Genomic DNA, 10271 nt, shown 5'->3' on the forward strand with positions numbered 1-10271 from the left:
AGAGATTGGAATCTACAGTTTTCTGTCCAGTTCCACCACATCCTAGCTGATATATTGTTCAACAAACAGATACCCTGCCTTATTTAGTGGCTTATTGATTTTCTATTCTCAACTCTTAACCTCTCTGCAACACTTATGGCTTTCTTTTAAAGGGTCTCCTTGGCTTACATGACCCCAATGTCTTGTTGTATTGGTAAAAGTTCAATTATGAAAACAGAAACTACACTAAGTATTTGAAACAGAGCAATTTTCTTACAGCAAATGGATTAAAATCGTGACAGAAAAGCCAAAAGCCAAAAGGAATAGAGAAGCAATGCAGAAATTAACAAAAGTCAAAAGTGACCAGAAACCCCAGGATGAAGACACAAAATATTTTCTTGTGGCCCAGAAGCTTGAACTATAACAGCCAGGTGCGGCAGCTAGCATACCAGGATGTAGTGGGGATGAATGTAGTTGGTGTTGGATATGCTACCCGAGGCATTAGAGCCCAGAGAATCATCTTGAAGTGGTCAGACTACTTGCATAAACAGAGCCAAACAGGGCAGTACAAATAATTGATTTGAATGCAAACATGCCTAACATCAGTACAATTTGACTTTACTGTCTTTTTCATTGGTTCCTCCTTCGAGTTGCAGGTCTTTTAAACTTTTCAGTCTTTTAATTATTTTGCAAGTCTTTTTAATTTGTTCCTTTTTCAAGTCGTTTCATTTGAGTGCTTCACAGGGGTCTTAGTCTCAGTCATCTTCTGGTCTACCTCTTTATACTGTTTTTTGGACATTTCATCTATGCCCACTGTTTCAACGATATCCAAATGCTAATAACTTCCCAAATTATGTCTTAACTAAATATTTGATTGCTAAATTCTGGACATCCTTCAAGGACCTCAAAATCAATATGTTCAAAACTTCTTATGCTTTTCTTCTTAATCTGCTATGTCCTCCAAACTTAATTAAATATCTCTTCTGGATGTCCATTCTCTTTCCTCAATGCTTTTGCCCAAGTTCAAGATTAATCACTTTGCAAATTTGTCAATATTCTAGTCTCCCAATCTCCATTTTCTTAACCTTAAAATCTATCTTTCAATTTATTGATTTACTCAAAGATTAATCTTTTTAAATCCTGATTATGATGAGGCTACTGTCTCAGATAAAATATTTTTCAACTCCTCACTGTTTAGATATGGCTATATCCTTAACTATAACTTGTCATTAATTAGATTTTTATAAATATTGAAATATTTACATTTCTTCAAAATGTTGTGTTTTTATAAGTCCTTATATGTTTGTATATGTTGTTTTCTCATTGTCCAAAATCTTTTTCCTTATTACTCATCTAGCTAATTCCAAAATGTCTAGAAAGATAATTTTTATTTTTGAGACAGAATCTTATCTTTTGCTCAAGTTGGAATAGTACAGCAGCATGATCATAGCTTACTGAATTCCAGGGCTTAAGCAATCCTCCCATCTGAGTCTCTGTAATAGCTAGGATTAGCAATGAGCTAAATACAGACCAGAAGACGCTAAGGAGAAAATGAACTATACTTCAAGAGCCCGATCATATAACTGTATGGAAATGTTGTATAATATCATAACGGTACATACTTTTAAGTGCAACATGTTCCGTACCTGTTACAGACAATATTAAGAAAAATAATTTCAGATGTTGGACAATCAATGTCTATAATAATCTTTTTGTGTGAAGGATTGATGTGCAGCATTGAAGTTATGAAAGGATTTCTTCAAGTTGGAGGAGAGAATGAATTTTCCAATCTACTTACTTACACATTCAGTAATACTAAGAACCCATTATATGTCAAGTAAGTGTATAGACAGTTATTATAATGGTCAAAAGAAGAGAAAGAGAATCTAAATTAAAAGAAGTTTCTAAATAATTGTAATGCTTTGAAATAATTTATGTTTAATGATCAAGTTGGCATATAGAAATCATGTCTAAATGCAACTGATACTTATCAATTACAAAGAACAAGTTTGTTTCTTTCCTCAGTACATATTTCTTTGCCAAAAGTTTCCACTTTTTCAATATTTATGCTACAGCTTTCATTATGCCATGAATTTTGTCAGTAATGTTCATTCACATATTAGAAGACAGATTTCAGCAGTGTTGGTCATTTTAAAAGCACTAACTACCCCACTCCATGGCATATTTCATGCTTCATTATTGTTCCTTGTGGAGCCCTGGAAAGCACTCTGACTTCAACTTTCGTGAGATTGGGCCCATTATATTATAATATGCACCCTGAAGGGCATCATAATGCAGCTCAGCCTTGCCCTTGTTTAGCATAAAGCATAGGCTGGCATATGAAAATGAGGTGCTTACCACAGAAACTGAAACTTTGTGTTCTAAGTGGTATACATTTGACTCCAAAGCTATGCATTAAATCACTGGAACTAGATTCAACTTGGACTTCTGCCTTCTTATTCTAATTAGTCAATCATTCTACAATATATAATGTTAACTTCATTGTGATTAAAAATTAATAACTTTCAAAATGGTTGTATGATCTGAAAGAAACAAAAATGTATATTAGAAGTAGCTCTGGTTAAATTATTTATCTGAAATTTGAAACTGTTAATACAACTCCTATGAAGCTATGCAGCATTAAGGAAAGTATATTGAGCCATGGAGAAAGAAATAGTAGCTTGGCATTTGGAGAGATGCCTGAAAGTAGGTATACATAATATGATTCCAAAGAAGCATCAATAAATAAGTAGCCTGATATATTATTCTAATGGTGTTCACTTAGTTGGACATTTTTGTCTAGTCTTTTCATTGGAGTGACATAGCTTGGGCAAGGGGAAAGATCCTCTCCCCATTTAAAATTTACAATTAATTTCCTTCCCTCCTTCTCTTCTATTCCTCCCTTCTTCCTTCCCTCCTTTCCTTTCATCTTTCTTTCTTCCTTTTTCTTTCTTCTTTCTTCCTTTCTTTGTTTGTCTTTCTTTTCTTTCTTTCTTTCATTCTTTCTTTCTTTTCCTTCCTTCCTTTCACTTCAAGAAAGATAATTCATTGAAATATTATGTATATATATTCAAATAAAGTATTTTTATTGATAAGCCTACAATCTAGTTAAGTATACATGCAGAATGAAATAAGTGTAATTGTAAAAATATTCACAGGATGTGACGAAGCTCAGTGTCCAGCACAGAGACCAAAAATGCCAGAAACTCCCTTTTCCAGCTTGCTATGGTTTTATTATATAGGCATGTTAACCACACCTAGCCAATGATACTAGTGGAAATGACTCCTAAGAAACTATTGAAGATATTATTTTCTATAATAAATAAATTTTAAAAAAATAGGAGGAAATGCTCCTTTTCTTTTCCCAGATATTACAGTATCTACATATAACGCCAGGCAGGAACTGGGACAGCCATCATATATCCTAAGAGAGCACTCGGTCCTAAGGGACCAAGGCAAAATATTGAGGATAGTTAGATAATAAAATGGAAAGAGTCAGGTTATTGATTACAATTATTGAGTACCTGGACCAAACCAGGTATATACCTGCCCCAGTGTTCTTTTTATGTGATGAAATGCTGATATGGTTTGGCTGTGACCCCACCCAAATCTCATCTTGAATTGTAGTTCCCATAATCCCCATGCATCATGGGAGGGACCCAGTGGGAGGTGATTGAATTGTGGAGGCAGTTTCCCCCATTCTATTCTCATGATAGTGAGTAAGTTCTCATGAGATCTGATGGTTTTATAAAGGGCTTCTCCTTTCACTCAGCTCTCATTCTTCTCCCTGCCACCATGTGAAGAAGGACATGTTTGCTTCTCCTTCTGATATGTTTTTAAGTTTTCCTGAGGAATCCCCAGCTCTGCAGAATGGTGAGTCAATAAAAACTCTTTCCTTTATAAATTACCCAGTCTTGGTTATGTCTTAATTAGCAGTGTGAGAATGGACAAATATAGTGAATTGGTATGGATAGAGTGGGGTGCTGCTATAAAGATGCCGGAAAATGTGGAAATGACATTGGAACTGGGTAACAGGCAGAGGTTGGAACAGTTTAGAGGGCACAGAAGAAGACAGGAAAACGTGGAAAGTTTGGAACTTCCTAGAGACTTGTTGAATGGCTTTGATCAAAATGCTGATAGTGATATAGGCAATGAATTCCAGGCTGAGATTGTCCCAGAAGGAGATGAGGAACTTGTTGGGAACTGGAGCAAAGGTGACTCTTGCTATGCTTTAGCAAAGAGACTGGCAGCAGTTTTGCCCCTGCCCTAGAGATCTGTAGACCTTACAACTTGAGAGAGATAATTTAGGGTATCCGGCAGAAGAAATTTCTAAGCAGCAAAGCATTCAAGAGGAAGCACAGCATACAAGTTTGGAAAATTTGCAGGCTAATAATGCAATAGGAAAACAAAAACCCATTTCCTGGGGAGAAATTCAAGTCTGCTGCATAAATTTGCATAAATAATGAGGAGCTGAATGTTAATCACCAAGACAATGGGGAAAGCATCTCCAAGGTATGTCAGAAACCTTCAGTGGTAGCCCCTCCAATCACAGGCCTTGGATACCTAGGAGGAAAAAAAATGGTTTCTAGGGCCGTGCTGCTTTTAGTAGTCTTTGGACTTGGTACCCTGTGTCCCAGCTGTAGTTAAAAGGGGCCAAGGTACAGCTTGGTCCATGCCTTCAGAGGGTGCAAGCCATAAGCCTTGGCAGCTTCCACAAGGTGTTGAGCCTCTGGGTGCACAGAAGTCAAGAATTGAGGTTTGGGGACTTCCGTCTAGATTTCAGAGGATGTCTGCAAACGCCTGGATGTCCAGGAATAAGTTTGTTGCAGGGGCAGATCCCTCATGGAAATCTGTTCTAGGGCTGTGTGGAAGGGAAATGTGAGGTCAGAGTCCCCACACAGTGTCTAGTGGAGCCGCGAGAAGAGGGACAGCATCCTCCAGATCCCAGAATGGTAGTTCCACTAACAGCTCTCACCATGTGCCTGGAAAAGCCACAGGCACTCAATGCCCACCCATGAAAGCAGCGAGGATGGGAGCTGTACCCTGCAAAGCCACAGGGGCAGGGCTGCCCAAGGCCATGGGTGCCCACCTCTTGCATCAGGGTGAACTGAATGTGAGACATGGAGTCAAAAGAGATTACTTCAGAACTTTAAGATTTAATTACTGCCTCATGGGATTTCAGACTTGCATGGGGCTTGTAGCCCCTTTGTTTTGGCCAATTTCTCACATTTGGAAAGGGGGTATTTACCCAATGCCTGTACCTCCATTGAATCTAGGAGGTAACTAACTTCCTTTTGATTTTATGGGCTCATAAGCAGAAGGGACTTGCCTTTTCTCAGATGAAACCTTGGACTTGGACGTTTTGGTTCATGTTAGAATGAGTTGAGAATTTGGGGGACTGTTGGAAAGATATGGTTGTATTTTGAAATGTAAGAACATGAGATTTGGGAGGGCCCATAGTAGAATAATATGGTTTGACTGTGACCTCACCCAAATCTTATCTTGAATTGTTGTTCCCATAATCCACATGTGTCATCAGAGGGACTCAGTGGGAGGTAAATGAATTATTGGGGCAGTTTCCCCCATGCTATTCTCTTGATGGTGAGTAAGTTCTTACAAGATCTGATAGTTTTATAAGGGTCTACCCCCCTTTGCTCAGCTCTCATTCGTTTCCTCCCTGATGTCATGTGAAGAAGGACGTGTTTGCTTCTCCTTTCCCCATGATTGTAGGTTTCCTGAGGCCTTCCCAGCCATGTTAAACTGTGAGTCAATTACACCTCTTTTCTTTATAAATTACCCAGTCTTGTGTATGTTTTTATTAGCAGTGTGAGAATAGACTTATACAAATGCATTATAGCTCCTTTTAAGTCAGCTTTAATTGGTTACCTGATTATAACAGCAAAAAAGCCTCTGAACTTGTTTATTTTCCATGTCTTCAGAATTGTCATCTATGGTCTGTTTCATCTTAACATTTGTTTTTAAGAGAAAACTTAAATATAAATTAAAATGGAAAATATAATTTTCTCTTGTCTTAAATACAATACATTTTTAGATATTATATGATACACTGAAATGTTTTCTGCTACTTACATACTAAATGACCCTCTTACTATACCCTGTGGAAATCATATGCTTTCATATTATAGTTATTAACATAAAGTTTAATTTTTAATAATAGGCCTGAGGTAGACAGAGCAAAAAACTAAGTTTCTGATTTTATTTCAGATTCTATAGCTCATTGAATATTGCATAAAATGCATTTTATTTACTGTATTAGATGGAAATGATTCTTGTTCTTAGTGGAGGAAGCACATGAAGTTCTGGCCCCAATTTTTATTACTAATTATCCCCTTATTTATAATAATACAATTCAAGAAGTCTTTCTTATGAGTTTGAGTCCAAATTAATCCCCTTCTAAATATTTTTAAATATTCTACTGCTTTAATTGGTGTGGTTGACAACCCATTAGCCTGATTTATCTGAATTCTAATCACAAACTTTGTATTAATTTTATGAGTGGCTCTGTGTCATAGTTCATTTTTGTTGCTAAAACTGAACTCTCGAGATTTAGTAATTTTTAATGAACAGAAATTTATTTGGCTTATAGTTTTGTAGGATAGATAGTCCAAGATTGCAGGGCAGCATCTGTGTCATAATATGGCAGAACACATGGATGAGAGAGAGATAAAATGGGGCCAAACTCACTCTTTACAAGGAATTATCTCCCATAATAATAAACCAACTTCCAAGATATCAAACTCACTCCCAGAATAACAGCATTAATTCATTTATGAAAGTTGAGTCCTCATGACCCAATCAGCTCTGAAAGTTCACACTTCTCCATAATGCTGATTTGGGGATCAAGTTTCCAATACATGAACACTGATGAACACATTCAAATTATAGCATTCCTCCCTTGGCCCCCCAAATTGATGACATTATCACATGCAAAATATATTTATTTCATCCCAATTGACCCAAAAGTCCTAACTTTTTTCACTTTTAAGTAAAAAGTCCAAAGTCCAGAATTTCATCTAAATTAAATTAGACGGTAATTGAGTGAGACTCAAGGCACAATTCCTCCTGAGGAAAATTCTCCTCCAACTCTGAGCCTGTCAAATTTTTTTAAAACAAGTTATATGTTTCTGAAGTACAATGGTGGGACAGGTATAGAATAGATAATATCATTTCAAGTGGTAGTGATAGTCAAGAAGAAAGAAATAACTGGCCCCAGGTAAGTCCAAACCCAACAGTGCAGACAGCATTAAATCTTAAACCTCCAGAATAATCAGTTATTTCGTGTGCTGCGTCCTGAACACTCGGAGTGGATTGAGCTCTCAATGACTCAGATAGCTCCACTCTTATGGCTTTGTTGGGCTTAAACCATGCCACAGTTCTCACCGGTTGGAGTGTCATTCCTGCAGTTCTCCAAGGCTGAAATTGTAAACCGGTGTCCCTGTAGATCTGGAATCTCTGAGGTGGCTTCACTGCCACAGTTCCACTAGGTATTGTCCTAGTGGGAGCTCTCTGTGGGGGCTCCACCCTTATGACAAGTCTCTTCCTGGATCCCTACGCTGTCCAATACATCGTTTGTCATCTAGGTGGAAAGTTCCATGGCCCCACAGCTCATACACTCTGCACATCTGCAGAATTAGCACCATGTAGATGCTGCGGACGTTTACAGCCTGTACCTTTTTAGAACAGCAACAGAGCCTGCTTGAGCCAAGGCTGGGGCAGCTGAAGAGTGATGTGTTGGAATGTGGGAAGTAGACACTTGAGTTGGCATTGAAAAGCAAATGCTGAAGTCCCAAAGCCATCTTTCTGGAAACCTTGACTTCTAGGTTCTAGATGGAAGGCACAGCCTTGACGATCTCTGAAATATCTTCAGAGCATTTCTCCCATTGTCTTGATAACTAGTACCTAGCTCCCTTCTGTCAATATTAATCTCTTTAGAAAACTATGTCTTGGCCACATACTTGGTTTGTTATTCTAAAGACATCTTTTAACTCATTATATGGCCAGGCTGTGAATTTTCCAAATCTTTCCTTCTGCTTCTCTTTCAGTTATAAATTCTGTCTTTAAATCATTTTTCTACTCTTGCCTCTTACTATATTCAATTAAAATTAGCCATGCATCTCCTTCAATATTTTCCTTAGACATTTTTTCTGCCAGATATCCTAATTCATTGCTCTTAAATTTTGCCTTCCATAAAATCCTAGGTGAAAAACAAAGTTCAGACAGTTCTTTGCCATTTTATAAGAAGGATGACCTTTACTTCATTTTCCAATAAGATATTCCTCATTTCAGCCTGAAACCTTATTAGACTGGCTTTCACTGCCCATATATCTACCAACATTCTGGTCACAACCACTTAAGTAATCTCTAAGAAGTTCCACACTTTCCTTACAGCTATTTTCTTCTTCTAACCCTCACCAGAATCACCCTTAATGCCCCATTGATAGCAATACAGGCTTTTTCCAGAATTCACTTCAAAAGTACTCCAGCCTTTACCATTTACCCAGCTCCAAAGCCACTTTCACATTTTCAAGTATTATAATAACATCCCACTCTCTGGTACCAGTTTCCCATCTGATTCTTTTTTTTTTTTTTTGCTGCTGATAACATAGTACTCATGACTAAGTAATTTGTAATGAACAGAAATTTATTTCGGTCGTAATTCTGGAGAATTCCAAGTCTGAGATTAAGAGATCATATCTGCTGAAGGCCTTCTTGCAGCCTCATAATATGGCAGAAGGCATCACATTGGTGGGAGAGAGAGAGGCAGGGGCTGACTCATCGTTTATAAGAACCTACTCTTGAGATGACAAATGGATTCCCACAATAATGGCACTAATTCATTCATGGGGGCAGAGCTTTTATGATCAAATCACTTCTTAAATATCCCACCTCCTAATACTGCTGCAATGGGAATTAAGTTTCTAACACATGAATTTTGGGGGACTTATGCAAACCATAGCACTATGAATAGGCTTCCTGGATTTTTATTTGCAAATTTAATCAATAAAAGTACTTACAGTAAACCAAGTGTTATCCTAGATACTTGGCCTACCAAATGAACGAGAAATAGTTCTTTATCTCAAATAATTTACCATGTTATATACAGACAATATAGACAATCTAGGAATAAGTATGTGTTGAACTAAAATGCACTATAATCAATCAAATTGATGAAGCATATGAACCAAAAATTATTTACAACTCTTAAAGCAATTGAAGGGTTAAAAGTCATAATGCGTGATCTGATTGTTAAAGGCTAAGTAAAATTCCATTGGGCATAACAATGACAGCTGAGGGACAAGTGCATGTAGATGTGTATGAAATTGATGGGACTTAGCATTTCAGACAAGAATTAATATGATAAAGTATAAGGTACTTGGAAAAATATTGAAAAGATAAATTCAGGACACACTATAAGGATCTTGCATGGCTTCATAAAGGAGCTTGATATTTATTCTGAAAGTAATGCAGACTACATGGGTAAGTTTAGGATTGAAGAGAGAGTAATAGTAATAACTATATCTCTATATCTGGAAAACCACCTACAACTGGAAATGTTATCCATTGACATGTTCCAGAAAGGAGATAAAGACAGAGTTTAACCATAGCAGAATTGTTGTATTGGATAAGGCAAGAAATAGTGAGACTTAGAACGAAGGTTAAAAGGCCTATTACAGACCAGATGGGGGCTAGAATAGGCAAAGCTAAGAAAGTTATGTCTTGTTTATTTCTCAATCATGTTATATTCAGTCTGGCCCAGGTTAGCAGAGTGGCTCTGATCTATGAAGTCTTTCAGGGACCTGGGTGTCTTACATATTGTTGTTCCACTATTCTTTACAGTGTAGTAATCATTGTTTGCATATTGGAAGCTGATTACATAAACAAAAGAAAAGCAGAATTTAAAGATTTGGAAAATTATCAGCCTGGCCATATTGTAAAGAATGAGAAAATGTTTTCAGAAAAGCACATCAAGGATATGGCCGAGTGTTTGGTGAGATTAGTATGGATAGAAGGAAGCCAGATGTTATTCATCAAGAAAATAAAAGAATGACACTGGAGGCATTTCGGAGCTCTCTGGGGCTGCCCCACCCATCACCATCCAGAATGCCAAGGGTTTGCGGGCAACATAATTTCAAGGCACTGCTTCTGTATTTTGGTATAAGACTTTTTGGCTCCTGCAATTGTGGCTCAGGTGAGCCCATGTGCTACTCAGGCCACCCCTCTGGAAGGCACAGGTGGTAAACCATGGCAGCATTATGTATTGCCATTTCTAG

This window comes from Pan troglodytes, chromosome 3, assembly GCF_028858775.2.
Source record: "Pan troglodytes isolate AG18354 chromosome 3, NHGRI_mPanTro3-v2.0_pri, whole genome shotgun sequence".
In the NCBI taxonomy this organism is placed as follows: domain Eukaryota; kingdom Metazoa; phylum Chordata; class Mammalia; order Primates; family Hominidae; genus Pan; species Pan troglodytes.